We start from the raw sequence: 27928 nt of genomic DNA on the forward strand, positions 1-27928 counted from the left end.
CCAGGATAAAATCACTTCTAGAAACAACCATTTCTATTTATTCCCACATAGTTAAGGTTAAACAGGATCAGTTCTAGGCAAAACCGTCATATCAAGGGTAGCTGCTCTCTCCTCTGCCTCCCTCTAGAGGACTCCATGTACTCTCTTGGCTGGAACAATTAGAAGAGATTTGTTATCTATATTCCTTGACTAATTCTATTTGATCAAGAATGACCTTGAAAACCTTACCTCTCTGAACCTTTTACCCTTAATATGGACTGGAAAGCTCTTCTTGAAATGACCTGATATGTCTTTCCCCCAGTGACAGTAAATTCATCAGCAGGGATGCTATTATTCATCTTCATATCCCTAGCACCTGGTCAGCACCCTAGCATGTAGCAGACATTTGCTGAACAGAACTGTGGTCCCTTTAAGGGAATTTCAGGAATCAAACCTGGCAGGTAAATATGTTTCAGGTCTCCTGAAATTTCAAATTGGTTATAAAGCAAGCTCAGAAGACAAGCCCCAGAGAAATACATGGTTAGTTTGTTTTGGCAGAGAGGTAGGAACTTAGGGAAAACACCACCGCCACCTGGGAGTCCGTACTGCTTCTGTGTCCCCAGGAGAGGTGTCACCTGCTTTGGCAGACCTCAAAAGCCAGGGAGTCTCAGGCTCGTGCTACCCAGAGCCCGCCAAGCACGGATACAAACCTGGGTAGCACTCAGCCAGCCTGGACGTTTAGAACACTTCTGCTTTAAATGTCCTGTTCCATAGCTCCTTAAGCACATGGAACCTGTATTGATCATGATTTATCATTTAGAAATAGTGAGTGAATTTCTATGGGAAGGAAAAAGGAACAAAGTAAAATTTAAAATCTTTAAAAAAGGACATCCTTCATGTGAAAATAAAATGTGAGGATCATGTTTAAAATATCAGAGAAAATTTTCAACTGATTACAGATACAGGAGAATAAAAAAGGAGAAAACCTGCATAAATGCGGTTTGGCTAAATAAAACTAATCATTTTTCCTTTTTCTAGCTACTAAAAAACAACTTCATTAAAAACAAGTTTAAAAACTATAGTAAAGAAGAAAAAAAAATCCATAATCCCTAACACGAAAGATTTTTATAGTATACAGAAAGCTAAAATATTTATAGTATACAGATAGCTAAAATTTTAATGTTAATGGCGTTGATGCTTAAACCCATAGAATGTTGTTCTTATAGAAAATTTTAGCCAGATTAATTCGTGTACCTTTAATTTGATTGTCAAGCTCTGTTCATGTATCTTGTGAAACCCTGTCCAAGGCCTCCTTTCCCCCATCTGTCATCAGTGGAGAGTTTAAGAGCCCATCCCCTGGTATCTGGCACAGTCACTATTGGCTTTTTTTCCAGTCTCCCCATCCTAGGGCTGGGGGTCCTGGCCTCTCACCCTCTACCCTATCTTGAAGGTCGTACTGACAGACTTACCTGGTACCATATCCATGTATGCCTGGATTTCCAAGTATTGCTACACCTTGATTCTGTGACACTGAGCTGCGCCTACAGGTTAGGAAATCTAGATGCTTGTGTGTGTCCTCTTCCCAACAATGCTGGCAAATTGCTCTTGTTGCATTGGGTTCCTTATTCTAGCATCTGCTCCATCCCTGTGAGCAAGTCTAATCCCCCTCTCCACCTGCCCATAGGTAACAGGATCCTTCCCAGGACAAAAAGAAAAAAGAAAAAAAAAAATAGATATAAGGGCAACATGGGATAGTGTATCACTGAGCAAGATTTAGAGAAAGAAGAGCTTAAAAGTACGTCTGTGGGCTATCTGGGGAACAGGAACAAATTAAGTTTTTACAGCAGCTATGTGTTTTGTGGAAAGAGTGAGGAAGATTGTTCCTTGCTAGTATTTTAGGTCTCCCATTCAACCATAATTATTACTAAAGTCCTGATCACAGTACATACTGATAGACCCTAAGATCGTAAGTGGCATGCTTATTATGTGGCATGCTTTTCAAAGCTTTTAATATTATATCTTATAGTATTTAGGAACTGGAATAATTAATCACTTTGAAAGTCATGCCATATAATGATAAAAGCCACCTACCTGAGGCCCTGCTCCAAACTCTAGCAAGGCAACCTTATCAATAGACCGTCACAGAATGAAGCATTCTGGGTGCCAAATACGGCCAAGGCAGCACCAAGAGGCAACCTAAAAAGAAAAGAAGAGTTAGTTTTAAATTCCAAAAGTCAGGCCAATCTGGTTAATGGCATATGTACTAAACTGCTTTTAATTCATTATCATTTATTCACATTCTTTGCACTTTATTGAAAAATGTATCTTAAATCCTGTTAAAAACATATAGTACATGGAAAAATGAAAAGTACATAAATTAATATCCCTAGATTTATATATTTTCCCCTGAATCACCGTTATCTAGATTACTCACATTTTTATTTTGATAAATTACTTCAAGTTTACTGTCATTTCTCAAAACTGCTGCTTATTTTCTTTATTTATGTTCTAAACACACCCATTATCTTCTCTACAACACAGTTTTCAGAAAAACCTTTTGTGGCGTCTATCTTGTCCTTAACAATCGCTATGGGAGAAATCTTGCCCCATGAGTGCTTCCCTCAGTCTGAGACCAGGCCATCTGTCCACAGAGAAGGGTGCAAGCCACTGAGCGCCCTCAGGCAGAGGCAGAATAAGGAGCCAGGGACAATTTCTGAGCTCTTGAATTAGTCTTTATGATGTGATTATTGCTTGTTTTCAATTAAATTCCCAGGTCATGTCCATCCTCAACGACATACAAAGAAAATGCAAAATGTATTCTGAAGTATTCAATGTTTTGGGTTATCTTCAGCATCCGTCTGTTGGTGCAGGTTATGAAGACCAATCTCTAGGGATATTAAGTAGGAGAGAAAAGGAAGCCACAAGTTCTATGCAGAAAATCACTTGCTTCATTTCCCTACACCAGAGGGTCAAGGCTCAATTATACATGGTTACCACTCTACTAAGACGAATATGTGACACTGATGGAATAAACATTACCAACACCTATTATGTACGGTACCAATCTGAATTACTATGGGTACAGACAGACATGATTCCTGTTCTGTAGGAGCAGACAAGTTAGTTGTGGCTGGAGAATATATACCTTTTGTCGTGCAGAAGCTCTTTAGTTTAATTAGATCCCATCTGTCAATTATGGCTTTTGTTGCCATTGCTTTTGGTGTTTTAGTCATGAAGTCTTTGCCCATGCCTGTGTCCTGAATGGTATTGCCTAGGTTTTCCTCTAGGGTTTTTATGGTTTTAGGTCTTACATTTAAGTCTTAAATCCGTCTTGAGTTAATTTTTGCATAAGGTGTAAGGAAAGGTCCAGTTTCAGTTTTCTGCATATGGCTAGCCAGTTTTTCCAACACCATTTATTAAATAGGGAATCCTTTCCCCATTGCTTGTTTTTGTCAGGTTTGTCAAAGACTGAACAGGCAACCTATAGAACAGGAGAAAGTTTTTGCAATCTATTCATCTGACAAAGGGCTAATATTCAGAACTACAAGGAACTTAAACAAATTTACAAGAAAAAAAAACCCAATCAAAAAGTGGGCGAAGGATATGAACAGTCACTTCTCAAAAGAAGACATTTATGTGGCCAACAAACATATGACAAAAAGCTCATCATCACTGGTCATTAGAGAAATGCAAATCAAAACCACAATGAGATGCCATCTCACACCAGTTAGAATGGCAATCATCAAAAAATCAAGAAACAGCAGATGCTGGAGAGGAGGTGGTGAAATAGGAATGCTTTTACACTGTTGGTGAGAGTGTACATTAGTTCAACCATTGTGGAAGACAGTGTGGCGGTTTCTCAAGGATCTAGAACCAGAAATACAATTTGACCCAGCAATCCCATTACTGGGTATACACCCAAAGGATTAGAAATCATGCTACTATAAAGGCACATGCACATGTTATGTTTATTGCGGTACTGTTCACAATAGCAAAGACTTGGAACCAACCCAAATGCCCATCAGTGATAGACTGGATAACGAAAATGTGGCACATATACACCATGGAATACTATGCTGCCATAAAAAAGGATGAGTTCATGTCCTTTGCAGAGACATGGATGAAGCTGGAAACCATCATTCTCAGCAAACTACAAGAACAGAAAACAAAATACCACATGTTCTCACTCATAAGTGGGAGTTGAACAATGAGAACACATAGACACAGGGAGGGGAACATCACACACTGGGGCCTGTTGGGGCGGCGGGTGGGGGGCTAGTGGAGGGACAGCATTAGGAGAAATACCTAATGTAGATGATGGGTTGATGGGTGCAGCAAACCACCATGGCACATGTATACCTATTGTAACAAACCTGCACGTTCTGCACATGTATCCCACAGAACTTAAAGTATGTATGTAAAAAAAAATATATACCTTTTGTCAAGTTAAGAAATATAAATGTTAAATAAAATCTACCATAAGGTGGTATCAGAGTGACAAATCAACATTTAAAAACAATATTATATGGTATAAAAAAGTACCACAGAAGGTCAGAAAAGGAAAACAGTACTATGGATATTTGGTGATTTTTGCCTTAAAAAATGTACAATTAAGAAAGACAAAGGAAAAAAGCGTGTGTGTGGCTGTAGGGGTGGGCATGATTGCAAAAAAGAAGTCAGAGATTAGAACCATAGATTATTAGATTCTAAGATGACCTTCTGGCTACCATGCAGCATAGTTTATACATGCTGTACAGATTCAGGTGAGAAAAGTGCCCAATGGGCTGGACTGTTCACACTCATGTACTCATTATGAGATGTTTGGCAACTGTAAAACACCAAATGGATCAAAAGCACTGATAACAGCAAATGCTTTGGGGAGGTAAGATGGGAGAGAGAGGAAAGGCAGTGCTTGTTTGAATGAGACACAGAAGATATGTGTTGGAGTTATCCAAAGCAGACATGAAAACACAGCAAAAATAAGATTTACTAGAAGAAAGTCTACTTATGTGCCCAATAGTATTAACAAAAAGAGATATGAGGAAGAAAGACAATGATAGTTGTACAGCCAACTCTTACAGAGACAGACTCAAGCCAAATTACTGGTTAACTGCTGATGGAGCCTAAAGATCACCTCTATGAGGCAAAATCAGGTAATTTAAGGGGAGAAAGAGCAGAGATAGAACTTTAAGGAGAAGGAAGGAAAGTGTGGCGGAAACCACAAAAATATAAAAATGCTAAGAGCTACAGAACCGGCCCATAGGTTCACCACTTAGGCATGAGGATGCCAAACTACAGCAAGAGAAGTGGGGCGGGAGGGAGTGAGAGAATGGGGGGAGGGAGAATGAGAACGTGTAAGTAAGGATAGCTCATTGGGTGACAAGGAAATGACATCCAACAAGAGGATGTTTTCTTTCTAGAAGTTTTGCATCTAAAGAGAAAAATAAAATAGGGGGTAGCTAAGGGGGAACTCAAGATCCCAGAGGGAGAGACAAGAGAATGCTTCCATGCTAGGGATAAAGACACAGGGAAGAAAGTAGGGCATTCTTGGAAGAATCAGGGTAGAATGGCATCTAGAGAAGAGGGAGATTTTGCCCTGGATAAGAAAAGGGGCTTCTTTATCAAAGTAGACTTAGGAGGGAGGTATGTTCATCCTGCTAATTTTTTTGGTAGCAAAGGCAAGAAATGCATGGAGTTTGCTCACCTTGGCCAGTGCTGAGTAGAAGGGTCCTATGTCTGGGAAGAATGAGAAAGGAGAATGGCACTTGGCTAGCGGAAAATACTTGCCTTTGAGAGAAGCAGAGGAGTGTCCAGGGTAGGGTATCCTTGAGGTTTTTACAAAAACAAACAAACAAAACTTGCAATAAAGGATTAAATTGCTTAGTTATTGCTGATGGGAGTGTAAATTGTTGAAACCTTTCTGGAATATATTGTGCAACTATGTAATCAAAGCCATTTAAAAGTTAATATATGTTGATCTGATAATTCTTTTAGAAAAATTTAAGCAAAAATAAAAATATTTTAAGTTTAAAGATGCTCAAAGTATATTTTAAGGTTAAAAATTGATAATGTCAAATAAAAGAGGTGAAGTGTGACATGCATGTGATAGAACAGCTATGCAGCCATTAAAAACCATGCAGTTAAAGAATATTAAATCCCATGGGAAAGAGCAATTAAAGAATACTAAGTTACGTGGGGAAAGGTACAATGTTAAAATTGTAAAAAGCAGGACACACAGTAAGTATATACACTATGATACCAATTTTTTAAAACTATGCACTTAAAACTTGCTCTCCCTCTCCCAATACTGTTAAATGTACCTAGGTAAATTACAAACAGAAGATTAGGAAGACATAAGCTTTACACTTTTCTACATTATACAAATGTCTTTATAATCTTTACAATGTCTTTACAATCTTTACACGTCTTTATAATCAGAAAGAATTATTTCACCAAAAATATTTTTTTAAACAAATGCTGCTGGAAAAGTTTGATATCTACACATCAAGAAAATGAACTTGGTATCACATCTCACATCGTATAGAAAAATTAACTCTAAATGGATCATGAACCTAAATGTAAAGCCTAAAACTATAAAACTGCTGGAAGAAAACAAAAAAAATCTCTGTGTCATTCATTTAGTCAAAAAGTCCTTGGTCACAACACCAAAAGCACAACCCATAAAATAAACACACTGATAAATCAGATTTCATCAAAATTTAAAACTTCTCCTCAAAAGGCAATGTTAAGAGAATAAAAAGGACAAGCCACTAGAATATTAGAACAACATCTCTGCAAAGCATTTACTTCATAAATTACTTGTATCCGGAATATATAAAGAACTTCTAAAACTCAACAATAAAAAAACTCAATTAACAAATGAGCAAAAGATCTAATCAGATATTTCACCAATGAAAATATATGAATGGTAAAGGAGCACACGAAAAGATCATTGATCATTAGGGAAATGCAAATTAATACCACAGTGAAATAATGCTATCTACCCATTATAATGACCAAAATTAAAAACACTGGACAGTATCAAGTGCTGCTGAGAATGTGAAACAAATAGAATTCCTATCTACCATGGATAGGAAGGTAAAAATGGTACAATTGTTTTAAAAAGCAGTTTGGCAATTTATTTAAAAGTTGAACACGTGTCTACCACATGACACAGTCATTTCACATCTAGCTATTTACCAAGAGATCTGAAAACATAAGCCTTCACAAAGCCTTCTTCATGAATATTCATAGTAGCTTTGTTTATAATAGTCAAAACTAGATGCAACTCTAAGGTCTATCCTTGTGTGAATGGATAAAATCAAGTTTTAGCCGGGCACGGTAGCTCACGTCTGTAATCCCAGCACTCTGGGAGGCCAAGGTGAGTGGATCACTTGAGGTCAGGAGTTCGAGACGAGCCTGGGCAACATGGTGAAACCCCATCTCTACTGAAAATACAAAAATTAGCTAGCCAGGCGCAGTAGCTCATATCTGTAATCCCAGCACTCTGGGAGGCCAAGGTGACTGGATCACTTGAGGTCAGGAGTTCAAGACCAGCCTGGGCAATATGGTGAAACCCCATCTCTACTGAAAATACAAAAATTAGCTGGGTATAGTGGCATGTACCTGTAATCCCAGCTACTCGGGAGGCTGAGGCACGAGAATTGCTTGAACCCGGGAGGCTTGAACCCGGGAGTCGGAGGTTGCAGTGAGCCGAGATCATGCCATTGTACTCCAGTCTGGGTGACAGAGTGAGATTCTGTCTCAAAAAACAAACAAAAACAAAAAAACCCCAAAACAAAACAAAAAAACAAGTTGTAGTATATTCCTATAACGGGCTACTAATCAGCAGCAAAAAGGAATAAGCTATTGATACATACAGTAACATGGATGAACCTCAAAATAAGTAGGCTGAATGAAAGAACTTGGGCAAAACAAAGAGTACATACTATATGATTCCATCTATACAAATGTCTAGGAAATGCAAGCTTATCCATAGGGACAGGAAGCAGATCAGTGGTTGTCTGGGGACAGGAGGTAGGATAGGGAGGGATCCATCACAAAAGGGCATGAGCAAACTTTTAGGAATGACGGATATGCTCACCATGTTGATAATGGTGATGGTTTCAGGGATGTATGCATATATATGTGAAAACTGCAAGCACACTTTACATATGGGCATTCTGTACAATATCAATTATACCCCCCCAAACTGTTAAAAAACAACAAAATGGCAGAGTTTTCATATTACAAAAAACAAAATGAGGATGAGAAACTCATTATCATATAAATTTACAGAAGTAATGAAAATAAAACTTTCTGCAAACTGATAAACTAAAATCCTTTAAGGGTAATGACTCAAAATGACTAAAATCTCTCCTTCCCATTCAGAGGGAGGAAAAAAAGAGGAAGGGAATATTGGCTTAAATGTGCGTTGCATTCAGTTCTTACTAGAAAAGGATATATATCTAGGCAGGTTTTAGAGCCACATTCTCAGCTGTCAAACTTGGAGGAAGCCAGTTCAGTTCACCTGTTGCGTTATGGGCTGGCATATCACACTACATGATTTAAAGGTTCCAAGAATACATCTAACTGGAACTGAGACCCATGGATGATAAATAGTTCTGGGATACGTTCCACTTATCAAATACCAAAGGAAGTACCCACTGAAGTGTTTCAATTCAGCCTCTGCATAGACTTTTAAAAAAATGTTCACTAGCAGTTGCTTTAAAAGAAATAAGTGCCATGCTAATTGATAGGCCTGCCTTTGATTAACTCAGTAAAACAGATGAAGTAATACAGAAGCCAAGATAACAAAAGAACAAGTATCAGCCAGGCATGGGCAGGTACTCCAGGTAGAGGGAGTCACAAACTGTACTGTGGGTCTAGGTAACTTCAGGAGATTCACTGTTTTTGGGGCTAAGAGCAAGAGAGGCAGACTGGAGCTCTGCAGGAGACAAGAAGGGTGAAGGAGCCATGTATGTGTCATGTCACCAGGGGCTTAAACTTTAAAAATTATTTGTATAATTTACAAATTACTTTAAGTGTAGATGCCTATACAACTTGCTTCCCCAACTCCTACACCCAATGCCATTCTTAGATTCTTCAGAAAGCAACCAATCTTTATGTGCCTTCATTGCTCTCCGAAACAATTAAGTGGCCATTCTCCTTTCAGTTTCTAATTAGTTTATTTTATTTATATTTATTTATTTTTTTTGAGATGGGATCTCACTCAGTCATCCAGGCTGGAGTGCAGTGGCGCAATCTTGGCTCACTGCAACCTCCGCCCCCTGGGCTCAAGTGATCCTCCTACCTCAGCCTCCTGAATAGGTAGGACCACAGGTGCATGTCACCATGCCCAGCTAATTTTTTATATTTTTGGTAGAGACGGGGTTTTGCCATGTTGCCCAGGCTGGTCTTGAACTCTTGACCTCAAGCGATCTGCCAGCCCTGGCCTCCAAAAGTTAGGATTATAGGTGTGAGCCACCGTGCCCAGCTGGTTAGCATTAAAAAAAAAAAAAAAAAAAAAAAAAAGTGACCTTCCTAAATTACTATTATTACCTTATTTTTGAGACCGAGTATCGCTCTTGTTGCCCAGCCTGGAGTGCAATGGTGCGATCTTAGTTCATTGCAACCTCCGCCTCCCAGATTCAAGCGATTCTCCTGCCTCAGCCTCCTGAGTAGCTGGGATTACAGTCATGCACCACCATGCCTGGTTAATTTTGTATTTTTAGTAGAGATGGGGCTTCTCTATATTTGTCAGGCTGGTCTCGAACTCCTGACCTCAGGTAAGCCATCGGCCTCAGTCTCCCAAAGTGTTGGGATTACAGGCATAAGCCACTGTGCCTGGCCTGACCTTCCTAAATTATAAACTCACTTAAGGCTTTGCAGTGTTCGCTGACAGTTAACAAAATGGGGTTCAAACCCATCAATGCAAAGTCCCCGGCTCCTCTTTCTTGAAGCTTCAGCACCAGGATCTGGGGTGGCCCCTACACTGCATGACGACACACTCCTCGGTTTTTCCCCATTCCCCTGGTCTCCTTCCCTACTGCGATACAGAAATGTGTTACAGAGAGAAGATCTTTCCATCATCTCAGGCAGTATAGTTCTGGAAATCACCTTTGCAATGCTACTTTAAAACTCTGACTTGGAGAGGGCCCCAAAACATGAATCCTTGCCCTGATTCAGAGCCTAAAGCAGTGCAGGGGAATAGTAGCAGAGAGGCAAAGGCAAGAATCAGAACTACATTTGAATCCTGTCTGATCTTCACTATCTGTGTAACGACTTTCAATGATGTATTTGGTCTCTCTTCAGCATTTTCCTCTGTAGGATGCGAAAAAATACTTACCTTGCAGTAGTGTGTGAATTAAAGTGGGGTACGCAAAGTCTCTAGCATAGTTCTGAGGGCTCAAAATGCAAAGTTATTATATTCAGAGTGTTACTCAGAGGTAAGTGCTGCCCTGGCCTGATGTGGATTTAAAAAATAAGGTTTGTTTTTATTTTTGTTTTTTTGGGCACAGGCTCTTATACAGAATCACAGTCAATGGAATCTTTGAAGGACAAACAATGGGAATACTTCCTGAGAAGAAGGCTCATATATAAATGAGATTCGTATTAAAAGTGTTATTTGGTGAAGTAGCATACTTCTGATCTTCTCATCTCTGTGGCATAGGCAGGGTGTACCTTAAATTTTATGGTGGCCATGGTCATACATAAACCCAAATCACAGCTAAAATAAAACTGATCCATGGGAAGCCAGCAGTCATTCTGCATGTTCAACTGAAAAGTAACTTGGGTAATACATAATTACTGACTATTCAGCAATGGACTGACCCCTGTTTATGGCTTAACTTTGGTTGGTAACAGATGATAATGCACATATGAAAACATTATAATTGCTAAAAATCAGAGAAAATAGCTACATGTCATAAAAAATCTACTCGACTGAAGTACATAGGAGCCAAGATTCCATACTGTGAGTTCTACAACACAGGATGCCTCTTTCACATAGCCTTTCAAATTAATCCCCTTCTCTTGTCCTCCTGAAATGAAGGGAAGGTTTGGTAAGAGGTTGTGTGGAACTGAATCCCATCTTTCAGAGTCATTCGGTATGCGGGGAAGATGGAGGGAGGGGACAGGGAACTGATACTGGAAAAAAAAATGAATACTCAACTAAGATTCATACCACAAAGGAGGCTGCTCTAACAGATAGTAACTTCTTGGTCTTAAAACAAGCAATGTGTGGTAGTTGATGCTTCTAAATTATTACATGTGTATTCTTTTTACACTCTTGTTTACCCCTTGAAGAAGAACTGTTTCTAAACACTAGACGCAACTTTAAGTAAACTTACATTAGGTCAACCTTATCACTCACCATTAGCACTGACACCGTGTACGCCAAATTTGTCTATAGGCACCTGACACAATGTTGGACTTGTTTGCTTTCTTTTGCTTTAAAACACTTTACTGGCATTGATCATAAAGGAATGAATGATACCAAGACCTGAATATGTACTTTCTCATGTATTTACCTGTGTAACATTAGACATGATTTTTTACCTTTCTTTAACTTCCATATCTTTAACTGTAAGAAGAACACAGTCGATTCTTGATTAACTGGGTAACTGGGAAGAGGGGAGAAGGTCACCAATAATCATGGCTAAAACAAAATTAGTCACTGTGATTCACTGACCAGTGGTCCCTTTGCTTGTTGAAATGAAATGTGTGTAGATAATATAAAACTATGGATCGATCCATGCTGGGGGAAAGGGGAAAAGATGACTCCAGAAGTAACCAAAAGCAGCAAGGAAACTCTTGGTTCTATCTCCAATATCTTCCACTGGGTCCCAGTGAAGGCCACAAAATGTAAGTTCCATCAGAACAGGATCCTGCCTTTTACTGCCCATTTCTGTATGTCTAGTACCTAGAACAGTGGATGCACACAGGCGACACTCAAGTATGTGCTGAATGAATAAAAGGAAGATGGGAGGAAGGGCAGGAAGAGAGCTTTCCATGCTGTTGGCCAAATGAAACCACAGAAGAAAACAGTTGTCCAATCTATTTGCTCACCACTGTGAATAACTGGGAATTGACAGAATGCTTTAAATTTGAAAATTCTCTTGGATTTCCCTTGAGTCTCCTGCAATCAAGAAGACATTGTTCTCTTTCCTGACTTGGCCCACCCTCTACAGACACCAGGACGCTGCAGTCACTGTTGCCATCTTGTGGTCATGTCCAGAAAGTTCGTCTTCCCCAACAGACCAGTACAGTCCCCCTACCTGCACAGAGCTCTGGGAAACGGCTATAAGAACAAACTTACAGATAAATAAATTCTTATCATTTAATTTAGCTATCAAGGTATCATGGTGAACACAAAGACTAACCAGTCACCAGTTCTACCATCAAGGAGCTTGCGGTCTAGTAGGGGAGGTATCCCAAAAGGATACTCATAATTTATAATTATTGATAATACAAAACAGAAGGTAGAAGATGCCACAAGGTAAGTATAGATTAGGTACAGTGGGAATTCACAGAAAGAAAAGATCTTTCCAAGCTTTGGAGATGGGAATTTGGGAAGAAAGAGCCAACTGAACCCAGATTTGGGGGAGGTGAGATGTGGACTTAAACAGGTGAGGCTGGAGAGGTGGGGAGTGCGTCCCAGTCCGGGGAGAAGAAAAGCGCAGACCAGGGTAGAAGTGCTTATTCCTCCTGTGACTGGAGCTGATGGTGTCTTAAGGAAAGCAGTGGGAAGGGAGGTTGCAGAAAGGCAAGGCTGGAGCCTACTGGAGGCTGAGAGCTGCTGCTTTAGCAAGTGTAACTGGAGATGGAAGGGCTGTGGGACAGGTCACTCAGCCAGTGGTGTGAAAGCAATCTTGCCTGATGACTGCAAGTCAAGTGGACTAACTCACGGCCTTGGGTAAATGACTTATCTTTCTTCAGTTTCAGTTTCCTCAGCTATAAAGTGAGATAATGAAGTCCTACAGAGTTGTTGTGAGGAATAAATGATACTGCATGTGAGGCACAAAACACAGTGAGTGGCACACCAGTAAAGGTTTTGAAGAGCAGGGTAAGGACTAGGGGGAAGATGGCATATGGCAGAGACCATGGCACCGCAAGGTGTGGAAAGGGGCATGGAGAGGGGGAAAGGAGGGACTACTTGGAGAATGGACAGAGTGGGGAAGCCAGCAAACAGGTCGAAGGTATGCCACTGAGTAGCAGGGAAAGCCAGGATGCTCTAGGGTCACAGAAGCCAAGCGAAGAGAATGTTGCAGGGAGGCAGAGCCAAGATAAGGACAAAACCCTACTTCCTCCTGGTTGTGTGACATGCAGGTTTTTAGTAATCTTGAAAAGAACTATTATACTTTGGGGAACCAGAATGGAATCCTGGTGTGGAGGAATGAGTGCTGCATGAGGAACCTGGGGCACTAAGTCCACATCCCTCTTTGGAGAAATGCTATCAGCTGAAGGGGAAGGTACAGAGAGGAGCGTGAGCTGTCACTGTTTTATTTTTTAAAATATGGCAGAGATTTGTCATGTTTAAATGCTGACAGGAAGGATCAGATGGAGAAGGAAAGGCAAAGAAAGGATAATGAATTAGAGGGGATGGGACCCAGGGCACAAGAAGAGATAGAGAAGGACAGGGTGTGTGCAGATGCTAAACTAAAGACCATCAAGGCACAGGGGGAGGACACAGACAGTAATTAATTTTGCTTCATAGAGTAGGTGACACATGAGCAGTTTTCAAGGATGAGTAGGTATTGGTTCAGTGAACTAAAGGGGTAAGAACATTCCATCAGAGGAAAGGGCACGTGCAAGGGCAGGCATGTGAAATGTGGCTTGACATGCTGGAGGAACGTGGGAGCCCGGCACTACGGAATTTAAAGGGAATGGGGGGATGTTCCCATGACAGGGCTGGAGAGTGACTGAGGAGGGCCAAACGACCACAGGCCCTGGACTCATGCCATCACTGCAGGCCTGCTTTACACACGCTGCTTCTGGATCACCCAGTAATGTCACTGTCCTGAGTCATCTGGAAAAGGCAAGAGGAGAGGATTCTCCCAGGGCTGGGAGCAGGAAGGTCAAGTAGAGAGCAGTGGAGAAGCAGAACATTCTAGAGCACTAGCAGGAGCCAGCAGTGGCAGCAGAGAGCACATGAGACCTGAGCTAGAGAGAAGGAGGTGTATACCAAATTTGTCTATAGGCACCTTTCACAATGCTGGACTTGTTTGCTTTCTTTTGCTTTAAAACACTTTACTGGCATTGATCATAAAGGAATGAATGATACCAAGACCTGAGTATGTACTTTCTCATGTATTTACCTGTGTAACATTAGACATGATTTTTTACCTTTCTTTAACTGTAGCATAAACTGTAGTAGCAGAAACAAAGTCAGCAGGAGCAAGGAAGGATATAGAGGCAGAGGACGTGAGCCTGTGGTCAGCAAGGGCCACTTTAGGGTTCAAATTCACAGGGGTGGGGTGTTCCAGACAATGATGCAGCTTTACAAGCATTATGCAAATGTGAGGTATTTTTAGTATGCACTGTAATTTCAGAGCACTTCGATGATGACTTTTGGAGTTCTAATACTTTAGATTCTCAACTGACATTGCTCAGATAGGTAATAACTAACGGTACCAAAAGAGGTGCCAATTTCAATCCTTTTTTTTTTTTTAAAAAAGGCAACTTGTTGGGTAATGTGAATAATTATTCTCTTAAATTATCTGCTTTACAAATTCCAATTAATTCAGAGTTTGGCACGTGTTCTTCTCCCTACCTTAACAGAACCTATGGTATTAACTTAGGGTGATCTTTCATTTATCTGGCAACACCAACGATCTAAAACACAGGGAAAAAAAAAACCTAGAAAGGAGGAACACAGGAACACAGGTTCTGAACAGCCAAAGTAGATACTACAAATCTACACATATCAAGCACTTCATATTGAGGCATGTACTCACTCAGTGCCAATCTTGTAGGCAAAACCATAACAAGTTGGGGTTAACTGGGCTTTTTGGTACAGGGAAGATAAGCAGCCCCAGGTATCAAAGGGAAATGCAATGATGGCAGGTAGGTGACTGCTAAGAACAGAAAACACGAAGGACAAATTAAAACAAAAGAAATCAACAAGTGTAGAGAGAGGGAAGGTTGCTCTAAGTGGCTGTGGCCCATGGTAGGGAAAGTGAAGGAAATGGGCACTCCTGTGTACTACCAGCGACAGAAACTCGAAGTCTTCCCTGGAAGTCAAACTTGCTATGCAATTGCCAAGCCAATGAAAAATGGGCACTTATCTTTTTGCCCACTCATTTTACACCTAAGCATTTAACTTAAGAAATAACCTGAGACACCCATAAAGATTCATGCATGAGGTCATTCATTACTGCATTATTTAAAGACTGGACTGTAAACTACCTACTCGCCAACAACTAGGGAAGGCTAAATAAACTGTGGTCATTCATTCTCAAGTGGTCTAGCTTTTGAGGAATACACAGAAGTAAATATAAGTACGCGGGAAACAATCTTTATACAATATTAGGTTTTTAAAAAGTAAGATACAAAACAAAGATCCCAATTCCATTTTTTAAAGTATTACACAGTTTTAAAGAACATTTCAGAAGGAAATATCTGTTAGTATTTAATGCATTTTTTAAAACAATGGGAATGCTAATTCTACACCATAATACTATAGCTATGATAAATAGCTATATTTACTATATTGGTAGCAACGTTATCATGATTGCTTATGGCACTTAATTCAATATGTATTTCTTCCACATTCAATCTTTCCAACTTTCCTTTTTAAGAGACTAGAATGTGTTTGGAGGCAAAAAGCAGAACCTGAACCTTACAGAGCATGTAAAGAATACAAGAGGGATACAATCCGCAGAACTCAGACTTGGGGGAAACATTACAGGGCAGACAGACAGACACAAAAACAAAAGACAAAACAAAACATCCATTTCTTTAACAAATACGTTCTAAGGAAGAAAAAAAAAGAATAACTGTGGGTCAAAAAAGACTTAAAGAGATATACCAGCTAACAGTAGGTATGGACCTTACTGGATTTGGATCATGGAAATCATTAAAAACAGGAGATAGGTAGGCAGATTTTAAAAAACTCACTAGATATTAAGGAATTATTGTTCTTTTAGTGTGTGATAATTGTATTGTAATTATACCTTTAAAAAGAGTCTATACTTTTTGGAAACACCAAGAAATAGATACAAATGATATGAAGTAACTGCATCAAAAGAGTCTGCAGGAGAGGCAATGGGTATGGGTAGGGGACGAAGGAAACAAGACTGGCTGCTGAGGTGTGGTAACTTGAAACTGGCGATGGGTATGACGATTCATTCTATTGTTTTCTGTACTTCTATATATCTTTAAAATATTCTACAATAAAAAGTTTTTTAAAAAATCTCTAAAGGCAGCACTACACTTCACCCTACACAGTAAACCTACACATACATGCACCACAAGCTCTGGGTACATAATAAAAGCTGGTTGACAATGACAAAGTCAGAAATGATTTACATAGTTTATGATGTTTACATCTTCTCCAAACTAAGGAATGCACATGATCATTTTTGCACCCTTGACCCTGCTACAAAGGCCACAGACCAATCAACTGATAATTCTACTCTACTGAGGCTAATTCTACTCTACTGAGGCTAATTCTACTCTACTGAGGCTAAACGCTTATTTTTAAGCATTTGAGACCGATGTACAAGTAACACAGTAACAAATGTTTAGCAGTCAGACCTTTCTTTTTTTTTTTTCTTTTTTTTTTTTTGAGATGGAGTCTCGCTCTGTCACCCAGGCTGGAGTACAGTGGCGCCATCCCCGCTCACTGCAAGCTCCGCCTCCCGGGTTCACACCATTCTCCTGCCTCAGCATCCCAAGTAACTGGGACTACAGGTGCCCGCCACCACGCCTGGGTAATTTTTTGTATTTTTAGTAGAGATGGGGTTTCTCCGTGTTAGCCAGGATGGTCTCCATCTCCTGACCCTGTGATCCACCCGCCTCGGCCTTCCAAAGTGCTGGGATTTTAGGCATAGCCACCGTGCCTGGCTTTCATTAGGTAAACTATTTTTTAGAAATTAAATATTCCTGTAATCCCAGCACTTTAAGAAGCTAAGGCTGTTGGATCACTTTAGGCTAGCAGTTTGAGACCAGCCTGGCCAACATGGGGAAACCCTGTCTCTACTAAAAAAATACGAAAAGTGTGCTGGGTGTGGTGGCACACGCCTGTAGTCCCAGCTACTCGGGAGGCTGAGGCAAGAGACTCGCTTGAACCCAGGATGCGGAGGTTGCAGTGAGCTGAGATCGTGCCACTGCACTCCAGCCTGGGCAAGAGAGCACAACTCTGTCTCAAAAAAAAAAAAAAAAAAAAAACGGAAAAAGAAATACTGCCATTAGGCTATCAAGCAACTATTCAGCATATGATGACTAGTTTTTTGTTTTTTGTTTGTTTGTTTGTTTGTTTTTTTGAGACGGAGTCTCGCTCTGTTGCCCAGGCTGGAGTGCAGTGGCGCGATCTCCGCTCACCGCAAGCACCGCCCCCTGGGTTCACACCATTCTCCTGCCTCAGCCTCACCAGTAGCTGGGACTACAGGCATGGGTCACCACACCTGGCTAATTTTTTTGTATTTTTAGTAGAGACGGGGTTTCACTGATGACTAGTTATTTTTTAACTAATAAAGGTGGAGAATAAATGAGCGTAGCAAGATCAAGGCGCTGTCAGGCTGAGGTGGCAGAATATGGTGGCTCATGGGTGCAGTGGGTGCACTACAGCGGGAGAGACTTGGGTCATGAAGCAGGCAGGTGGAGCAACCGGGAAAGCATCTGCTGGACTCAGCACTGGGTGTGTGTGTGTGTGTGTGTGTGTGTTTGTGTGTGTGTGTGTCGTGTGTATGTGGGTGCAGCATGCGTATGCGGCAGGAGGCCATCATGAAATCTTTGCCCAAGTTGCTTCCGGGGAGTGGTGAGGCAGGAGTCTGCTGGGTGTGTGTGGTTTGAGAAAGATGTGAAGGCCTGTAGGAGAAAGAGAATGGAGATGGCAGAGACAAGTGAGGACTCTGAACCGTTTTGATCTGGAGAATCTTGAATACCTCCACTGGCTGAAGGGAAGAAGTCAGTGGGACCAAACACCATCCCATATTTAATGGTACAGTGAAAGAGTGGATGAGCCTTGGGCAGAAGAGCAGAGCTCCTCTGCAGCCAAGAAAAGGAGGGTTTAGAATGGGAATAAGGTGGGTGGTGAGAGAAGAAGCTGCTGAGGGTGCACATCTGATAGACTCAATTTTCTCAGTGAACTTGGGGGGTAAAGTTACCTAATGACTATCAGAGATTTCTAGTTCTATTAGAGACTATTATCATTATTAGCCAAAATTTCATGAAAAAGAGTGAACAGGCTTGTTTAGAACAAACAAACAAAAACCGTTTGACCACTTGAATGGAACCAAGTGTTATGCTGAGAATTTTTTTCATGTATTATCTCATTTAATACTTAGTGACTTAAATTCTCTCTGCTCATTTTCTTCCTCCGTAAGTGGGAATCAGGACAATACCCACGTTAGGGAGCCATCACTAGGATAAAAGGCATCACTATGGGTAGGTGCCTGGAACAGTCAGCACAGGGCAAGCACTTCAGTCAGACAGCACTATTATTCCAGATAAGGGAGTCACTTCTCAGTTCACAGGGTCCGTTACAGAGCCAGCTGGTCCACCACCTGCACTCTTCACGGAAGCTAACCAGCTTTCTTGGGCCAGCAGGGGAGAACATGCAGAGAGCAGGTGCCAGAGAGGCTGGGGTAGGGTGGTGGTGGAGCCACGACCCAGAAAGCCAGCATCCAGGGCTGGTGAAGACTGCAGGGGGCAAGACAGATGTGAGGAAGCCCCAAGTTCATAGCCAGCGGCTGGAGAGAGCACCGAGCAGGTTCCCTTGCCTGAGGCCACCTCAGCCCAACTCTAAGGCGGCAGGAGGTCCTGAAGCTCAAGGCGCCTGGCTTCTTGTGGGAGAACAGGAGACAGTGCAAGCCGGGAGAGGGCCAGTGCCCAGGGAGCTCTGGGTTGGTGAGAAGACAGGGCCCAAGACGGGCAACACAAGTCTCTCCTTTGAGCTGTTACAGCTCGGGGCACTTGTCTCACAAAACCTCCCAAGTGCTTGCTGTGTGCAGGTAAGGAGTGATATCAAGATGACAGACCTAGTCCCGCGGGTGTGGGAGGACACACCTAACTGCAAGGCAAGGTAGCTGCATGCTCACTGCCATAACACGGGCACCACAGGGGGATTTGGGGAGCACAGAAGTACCATGGAACCACAGAGTTGGCCGGAAAGGTGCTGTCTAGGGGGCAGGGGAAAAGAGAATCCCAAGCAGAAGATGCTGGGAAGCCAAAGACACATGATCATAAATATACAAATGACATGAAATAACTTCACACCTGCAGGAAAATAAACAAGCTCGAGGGAATGGGCACAGGCATGGGTAGCGGATAGAAGAAACAAGCCTGGCTGTGGAGGCACTAACTGTTGAATCTGGTGATGTACCAGCATTTACTGCATTGGTTTAATCGAGAGGTTCTTCACTCTACTGTTGTACTCTCAAGATAGTTGTGATTCACATGTACATCACATTCGGAGGATAGAACCGGCTATATGAGCATGTGATGCCTCTGCTGCATACATACTTCCAGCATTTTAATTAGGGTAAAGGACCTCGGTGTGACCTTCTGTCTGGATATGGGTGACCCGAGGAGGATAGGCAGAGTTCAGGTGTTTTCAGGGGCCAAGCGCTGACTGCCATGCACAGACCCGGCTCTATGGGCGCACCCAGTGGGGCTTGAGGACAAGTGGGTGGTGCTGTGATCATTTCCCGCCCTGAGTCTCGGGGATGGTGCAAGTACCACAGGCATGGATGAGTAGTGTGTGAACATCTCTTGATCCCGTGTATCTCCTCTCACTGCCCTTGGTGCGCTATCTTTCACCTGGCCTGTCTTAACTCTGCAAGCGTATGGGCCTCCCTCCTGCATCCTGGCATGCGTACACATGTGTGCATCCTCCTCTATGCATGTGTCCCTCCCCTCACCCCATCCAGATGCATGGGGGTGTGCATGTGTGTGCACACATGTGCCGCCTCCCTTTGGAGTTGCTCTGTGGTCTTGTGTTCCCAAGTGGGGCACAGGCACCCTCTCCCTCCCTAGTGTGTGTGTGTGCTCCTCTCTCCCCTCCAGGGCTGTGTATGTTTGTGGATCTCTGGGGCCCTCCCACTCTGGAGTGTATTTCTGTCTCTTCCCCCAACTCTGGGGGTCTTTCTCTCCATGCTGCAGAGCAGGTGTCTGTGTCTCTCTGCCAGCTCTGCATGCTTGTGTGTGTCTACCCCGTCTGAGCATGTGTGCCTCTCTCCCCAAATCCTGGCGGGGCTGGTGTCCTGTCCTCGTGTCTGGAGCTGTGTGTCTCCCTCCACCGTGGGAGTGTGTGTCTCTGCTCACATCCTGGCATGAGTGTACCTCTTTCTCCCGCCCATCCTGGAATCTCTCTCCCACCTCCACCTTCTGGATGTGTCACTCTCCCCCAGTCCGGCTCTCCTCAGTGTCTCTTCCCAGCCTGTCCTGGTGAGCATGCAGTGTCTTCCCCCGCTTTGAGGTCTCCCCTCAAGTAGGGGAAAGACAGAGTCAGAGTTGCTGGCGCATCTCTTTCCCCTCTCTGGGTGTGAACTGGGTGTGTGTCTCTCTTCTTTCTCTGTGCCTGTCTTTCTCCCACTGGTTCTCTCCTGAAATATAAATATAAACATAATTTAACATACCTGCACAGACAGATACAGCCTCCCACGCCCACTGTGCTTAGGCCCCTGTGTGTTTCTCTTTCTGGGATTGTGGGTCTCCCTTGCTCTGGGTATTCTGAGGGGCGTGCATCCTTTTGCCTCATGCGTTTGTGTCTGTCTTTCTTTGAGGCATGTGTAGTTTTCTCTGCCACCCCCATGGTAACAAGGCTTGCTGCAGGTGAGGGCTGGCCTGGTGGCGGTCAGGGGGTCTGTCTGTACTTGTTGGGCAGGGCTTAGATATGGAAGGAGCAGGGAACAGGGTGGGTAGGGAGCAGCAGAGACAAGCTTAACCACCCCCTCTCCCCCAACCTTGCTGTTCCACACTTCACAGTTGGGCTGGGTGACTCCAAAGAAGTGATCCCAGGCCTCCTCTTACTGACTTCTCCCCGGGACTCAATGTCATCCCGGACACCCTCTGGAATGGACGACCCGCATCGCACAGCCTGTAACTGCTGCTCAGGGCTTCCTCTAACTTCCCTTCACCACAATCAAACCTCTGGACTGCCCCTGAAAACAGAGCACTCCTCTCCAGGAATTTACCACGCGCCGGTTCTGAGACAGAGAAAGCGGGGTGGAGGACAGCACGCGGTCCTTGCCCTCCACGGCTCAGTCCTGAGAGGAAGATGCATACTCACGCATGGTATGGAGCGGTGTTCCAGGGCAGGTGAGAAGGACGTGGCTGTGCAGGCACAGAAGGGTCACCATAGCTGAGGCAGGCAGGCTGTGGGTGCCCCAGCAACATGGCTCTCAAAGAGGCAGGGGAGAAAAGAGGTGACGGGGCACCCAGGTCCTATAGCCATGTGCAGAGGGCAGCACAGATGAGGATGAGGCTGGAGGTGACAGCCACCCTGCAAAGGACAACCCCCGCTCTGCTCCAGAGTTCTATTGCACTCCGGGCCAGTGGTCCCCATAGAGGTTACAAGACAGTCCAGCAAGATGGCTCTCTGCCCAGTCCCCTATCTCACTCCCTCTGCCTCCAGCACATAGGGCTCCTCCGATACAACCTCAGGGCCTCTGTCTGGAGCATCCCTCCAGGTCACTCCTGGCCCACCCCTTCTCATCATTCAGGCCTCTATACAAAGGGCCTTTTATCAAGAGGTGTCCCCTGATCGCTGTCTCTTAGAGTCCCTCTTCCCCGGCCCCCAGGACTCCTCACCTTTGAACTCCTTCTTCCTTCCTTCATGCTGCCTGCTGCACCCCAAGGGAACCCTGCTAACTACTGTGTCCTTTGCTCAATGAGGGTGGGGCCTGGCTTAGTACCCAACATGGTACTTGACCTGTGTGGCAGGCACTTTGTAAACTTTGCTGAATGACTAACATAAAAGGAAAGGTGTCTTGCACATAGATGTGGAGATGTTAGTGTAAACAGAAAAGCGACATGGAGGCCCTAGAGAGAGGTAGAGACTGAGGCTTCATTAGCACAAAGCTGCAAGCTAAAGGTACCACAGGAGTGGGAACCAGTGCTCAGGAAAAGTGTACACTGAGAGAAATGGACTGGGGAATGCCGCAAACCCTGGGGAATGCCAAAATGCTGGTGGTTGGGGGACAGGTGGAAAAATGGTGCCACCCAACCAAAGTGCAAAGGAGGTGCCAGAGAAGGAACAGCAAAGCCAGAAAAGTCAGAGATGCAGGAGTTTGCAAAACATGTGGAATCCTGCAGAAACGCCAAGTGGGGATAAAATGGAAATGATGCCACCAGGTTTGGTACCTGGGAGGCTGTTGATGGATGTTCCCTTCAAAGGCAGACTCAAAATAAAGGGGCAGGATACCTAAAGAGTAAGGGGAGATGAAAGAAACAGACAGCACATGGACCACTCTTCCAGAAAGTCTGGCCCTGATGAGGAGAAAGGTACTTAGGGAACGGGGATGATGAAGCCAAAGGTATATTTTATTTTTTTGATTCGGGAAGATCTGAGCTTATTTTGCAAGTAGAGAGGAAGAGATGGGAAATTCCAAGATGGGAGGGGTGAGTGACAATACAAGGCCCTATGAGGGGCCGGAGTAACTGGCTGGCTCCAGAAGCCCCGGCATACAGCCCTGGGGCCCAGCCTCCCCAACTAGACCAACCCTTCCTGGCACTAGGCAGTACATCTCTGCCACCCCCCGATCCTCCCCTACAGGAGGGCTGGGCACCATTACAGAGGAATCCAGAGGTAAAGAGGGCACTGCCAGTCCCAGTCTTCTCTGGGAGCTAAGCTAGACATCTGGTGAGAGGGTTATAGGAGAACATTAGATGTTGAGAATCGCTGGTGAGAGGAATGAGCAAAGGAGAGAGAATGGGGACGCAGGTAAAAGACTGGGTTTACATCATGAAAGACCCAGCTCTGAACCTCAGTGGGTGCCCTCTCAATGGAATAAAACCCCTTCTGTGTGGCCTTCAGGACCTGATGCCTCCTGGCCCCAGTCTCCCTTTCTAGCTTTCTCCACCATCATTCTGCTCACCCCTGACACCCTGACACTCAACTACAGGAGAGTGGGGTGCGTGCTGCATATGCTGGGCCTAAGCATCCTTCCCCGGGTCCCCTGGCCATCCCCCACCATTCTCGGCTTTACAGCCAGCTCCTCTGTGAGTCTAATTCCTCCAGGTGGTATTAACTTCTTCTATGTGTCCACTTCATTAATATCTCTATAACACTAGTATTAAACCTATGACGTAAGTTCCAACCGAATGCAGAAAAAGGTGGTTCCATGACTGGGGAACTAAAAAAATGGTAGAGCCATTCACAGAATAGCTGAAGTCTTAATTGCTAGCAGAATGGACCTAGTGCTAAAGACCTGAGACTTCTGCATGCAGCGGGCCCCACTTCCAATGTGGAATATGTTCACATTTCTCTAACTCTAGTCTTAAATCCGTGGGGTCAGTTTATTCTGGACTCTGGATCAACTTATCTTTCCTAATTCATCCTCCTCTGCTCAGAAAGCTACAATGCCTTCCACAGCACATAGTGCACGTTCTTCAGGCTGGTAACAAAGGCTTTTCACAATCAGATCTCAGCACACCTTTCTAGCTGCTCCTGAACTGTCCCCTTGCAAACCATCCTCTCCAGTCAGACTGGTCTTCTCTGTCTCCTAACCTCTGCTGAACCCATTCCTCTCACCTGAACAGCCCTGCTTCTTTCTGCCGATTCCTAACTCATGCCTTTTTCAAAGCCCATCTCAAGTTCCATCTCTTCCTCCCTTGAGCACCTATAGTTTTTACTGTCTCTACCATTCATTTAGCTTTTAAAATACAATGCTCTGGGATCTCTTTATATATTAACTCATCATCCAAAGACATAAAAGCAGAGAAGTTTAAAAAATTTTTCTTTCTCTCCCAATTCAACATTTAGCCACATTTCCTGTATCAATCACATTTTTATTTTAAAATAAATTTAAGGAATATTTATGTGTTTATTATAGGGGAGACACAAAGGAAGAGAGAAATCCCCAAATCCCCCAAACCCATGGAGATTACATGAATAACAAAATGGAGATTTGAAACTTGAAATTCTTTAGTAATTGGGACAATACCATATACTGTATTAAATTCTTTTAACTCTCCTGGGTGGGAAGATCATCAGTGGCATTTCTGGCTTGGAAGCCTAACATCTAAAATTAACCAAGCTAAGCAGTATTTTCAATTGTCATCATGCAGAATTACATTGTTTAATGAACTAAGACCATTCAAAAATTTTGGGGAAAATGCTTATTTATTATTCTGAAATCAGACAGCTTTGCAACAAATTTAAGGTCAAAATTAACAAAACTACCTATTTAAGGTCCTTATTATGAGACAAAGTTTATGCTTATATCTTTACAAAAATCTCCTTTAGCTTAGTAAGTTGATAAATTTCCCCAATTCCTTATGTACAGCTTAAAGCTGACATTTAGCACTTTTTAACTTGAATTACTCTGTCAACTCTATGCCTGAAATCTTCATTTTTGTAAGAATGTACATTTTCTTAAATATATGAACTTCAATATGGACATAATTTAGGTTTATACTACCCAAATAACATATAATAATTAGCTGCTATAGGTCTGTCCATTCTAAAGATTTACTTATAAAAAGTAACAGAATTCCAATTTCTGAAATCATTATTGCTTCTTGCATACACATTATCCTTGCAATTCCTATCTCATGAGATTGCTGTGAAAACTAAATGCGATAGTATAGGTAAAAGCAAAGACTGACAGGGAGCCAAAGTATTTTATGGCTGAAGCATAGCATTAATGCTCAAAATATTTTGGGAGTTATAATTTAAAAGTCATGTTGCTAATGATTCAGGGAATAATTCAACCAATCAAATCGAGTTTCTTTTTCTTTTAAACATAAACAGTTTTTGTGCTCACTTTGTTTTGTTTTTACTAGGAAAAATTTTTAACTAAAACTTGGCTGAAATAAAAAAATCTTGTAACATCTCGTCTTTAAAGGATCAGAACCTCTGCTTTCTTATTTGATCAATTTCAAGCTAGATTTAAAATACTAATCTAATTCTACTTTATTTCAGTGAAATGATGGATGAAATATATAAAGTTACTTATCTTTAAAATTTTCTAAATTTTATACTTAGCAGTTGAAGACCACACTTCTGAACTGTACAACTTAAAAAAAATCTAGATTTTAGTACAGCATTAAACACAGAACCAGAGTATACCACAATGACTTTTATATTAATTTTAATACATATGCTCATTTTCCAGAAGTGGTTTTGGATGTTATTGCTTGATTTTAAAAAGCACAGAAAACTAGTCTACGTAAGGCACTGCCATACACAGGGTGGCAGCACTGAGAACCAAACACATGCAAACAGCAAGAACACTTGGAAGGGCCAATGGAAGCACACAAGTGTGCCTGAAATCTGATTAGGACAAACTTAGATGTACGGATATTTTGGCTTTAATTAAGAAATTTCTTTTAATTCTGGAAGAGTATCATGCATTGTACAAAAGCTATTATGAGTCAGCCTCTGAATGTGATCAATTGCATTTCTCCCACAACAAACTGCTTTCTCTACCTTTCCCTGCACTGACGGATAAAAGGTGAACTAAGAATAATTAAATTCAAGCACCATATGAGATCCAATGTTTAAGTAGAGCAACTGTATCACTGGTATATATTTTAAAAGATAACCCAGGCTATAATTAAAAGTGCTCTCAGATAGGAATTTAAGAATAACATGATCTTGACACATATCAAATAAAAGCAGTTATAGAAGTAAAGTTTTAAAATAACTGTCTATCAGCAATCTCTCAACAGCAATATTGTGAGATAGGAAGTACAGACACTGGTTTATACTTTCCCAAAAGAAGGGCTTGTAAGAAAAACATCCGTAACAGTACTTAAAAAATTGAAATATTATTAAAAGTATTAAATGCTTGATAATTAAGAATTTAAATACAATAGACATTCAACCAAGTGCTGACCTATTTGTCACTCCTTTTTTTGAAAAATAATGAAAATAATTGAATATATCATGATCTTTAAGTAATTTTGACCATATATTTGAAAAAAATATATTTTTATTAACTGATAAAGGCTAGCTGCTCAGCAACTTCTACAGAATTTTATATGTATTTTTTGTACTTTGCTTACAAATCTCTAGGCATAAAAAGCAGATTTAGATACAAAAACAACTATTTCAATTAAAATTATGTGTATTTCAGCAGTAAATCAAGCTATTCAGTTAAATATTTAAAGCTTTCATTCTATGTCTAATTAAGCCTATTACTTGATAGTTTACTTTCATTTTGATTTGGGTAAGCAAATATGACAATATATTTTAATACAGCATCTTTCAAAGCATAATATATGACAAATTATTTCTGAAAAATATGTCTGATACCTTTTTCTTAAAAATAAACTGAGCAAATTACATTAAAAGCTAGACCTGATAAATGTGCTTAACATAGAGCACAGTTAAATCAGTTATTTGTTTGCATGACAGTAGCCCTGAGAATGCTTACGTTTTATGAAGCAAGATAAAAACATAAAATGTCACTAACTCCTGTTTGGTGTGCCTGATCATTACAGAAACTTTCCTTCTTTGAAACATTTAAAAAATCTTCCAGATAACTGGTAGGGCTGCTTCCACCACTTTTGGTGTAATTAACCTATTTTATTATACATCTATTTCTATTCTAATGCTAAAATCCTATGAAATTGAATAGTAAATATCAAGTAAAATGCTACCAATATTAGAAGAGAAAAATCTAGATTGAAATTTATACAATTAAATTACCTCAGTCTATGACAAATTAGCAAAACACATGAAGAACATTTTCTTAGATTTATTTAGAAAGAATTTTAAAGGTGCAAGGAAAACAAATTCATGTTTGAGGTATAGCTTATTTATAATAGGATATGCTGGTCATGTTAATATTTGTTTTTAAGTTTATAATAGGCTATAAGGTCATAAGAATCCAAATATATAAAGTGACAACTGTTCTATAAGTTGCAAATGTATAACAACATAGAATAATGGAGCAAATTTCTCTTCAATGGAATGCAGTGCTTAAATAAATTATGTTTAGGAAATACAGAAAATAGCTTAAGAAAAGGAAAGTGCTCATATATAATAAAACAGCATTTTTCCTTCATTGCCCAAAGTTGATAAAAATGAAACCTAGTCATTATAACTCTTTTAGGGTATGATGAAAAGTGATGTGAGCTCTATGTAATTCCAGCATTAAGACAACACAAGAAAAAATCAAGTTACTGAGAAAATCTGGTAGACTAAAATCCAACCGGTGCTATTTTGAACCTATACACTTGAACTATCTTAAGTTTCCAGGTTTAATTTCTTAAAATTCTCATGATCAAGAGCAATTCAACAAATATTTACTAATGTATCTTCAAAGGAATAAAAGTGATTATGACACTTTCTAATTTTGCCTTTGAGCCAAAGGGGCTAAATTCCTCATTTGCTAATTGATTTCTAGTTTAAAAGTCTCCAAAAATGTATTTTAAAGTTAAAGGGCTCTAATGTCTAACCACTGGTTAAAGAGATACACATTTTAAAAAATTGATATGGCAGTCCTCTACATGTAGTATTTATTCTGAGAATATTATCACATTCAGAAACAAAAAGATAGGAAATCATAATCAATATGTATATGTGCAATTCCAATATTGGTCTGCAATAATAATT

The 27928-nt window shown here is 41.5% G+C and overlaps 1 protein-coding gene across 4 annotated transcripts in view; it reads right to left on the bottom strand.

Annotated features, from left to right (window-relative positions):
• The window catches only part of PLAG1 (PLAG1 zinc finger), a 50794-nt gene that overhangs the window by 16330 nt on the left and 6536 nt on the right, over positions 1-27928 (bottom strand). For 2 of the 4 annotated variants that reach the window (XM_008000683.3, XM_008000685.3), the window contains exon 2: positions 2071-2175. The exons of the other annotated variants lie outside the window; for them this stretch is intronic. The gene's annotated coding sequence lies outside the window, so the exon portion shown is untranslated. The remainder of the gene's footprint in view (positions 1-2070; positions 2176-27928) is intronic. 4 annotated transcript variants of the gene reach the window in all.

Source organism: Chlorocebus sabaeus, chromosome 8, assembly GCF_047675955.1.
Source record: "Chlorocebus sabaeus isolate Y175 chromosome 8, mChlSab1.0.hap1, whole genome shotgun sequence".
Classification (NCBI taxonomy): Eukaryota; Metazoa; Chordata; class Mammalia; order Primates; family Cercopithecidae; genus Chlorocebus; species Chlorocebus sabaeus.